This window comes from Penaeus monodon, chromosome 29 (genome assembly GCF_015228065.2).
Source record: "Penaeus monodon isolate SGIC_2016 chromosome 29, NSTDA_Pmon_1, whole genome shotgun sequence".
In the NCBI taxonomy this organism is placed as follows: domain Eukaryota; kingdom Metazoa; phylum Arthropoda; class Malacostraca; order Decapoda; family Penaeidae; genus Penaeus; species Penaeus monodon.
This window is the reverse complement of record NC_051414.1, coordinates 33,726,136-33,726,351: the sequence shown is the minus strand read 5'-3', so window position 1 is coordinate 33,726,351 and position 216 is coordinate 33,726,136. Positions and strand designations below refer to the sequence as shown.

At 39.8% G+C, this 216-nt stretch overlaps 1 protein-coding gene across 1 annotated transcript in view; it reads left to right on the top strand.

Moving 5' to 3' along the window:
* LOC119592189 (glutaminase liver isoform, mitochondrial-like) overlaps positions 1-216 on the top strand; it is a gene marked incomplete at its 3' end in the record, with an annotated part of 133,529 nt that overhangs the window by 72,457 nt on the left and 60,856 nt on the right.

Genomic DNA, 216 nt, shown 5'->3' with positions numbered 1-216 from the left:
GGCCAGGACAAGGTGTATATATTCTTGTATTGTTCTGGAGCTTAGGTAAATTTCTTTAGGCTAGATTGGGTAACTCAGATTGATTAAATTAGAGAAGAATAAGTTAGGTTTAGCATATTAACCTCTAATATTTCCACTGGACTGGGCTCTACGTGGAAGGAACACCACGTCACCTATTTCTGCCTCAGCAAATGGCAGACTGAGGGTGATGAATAA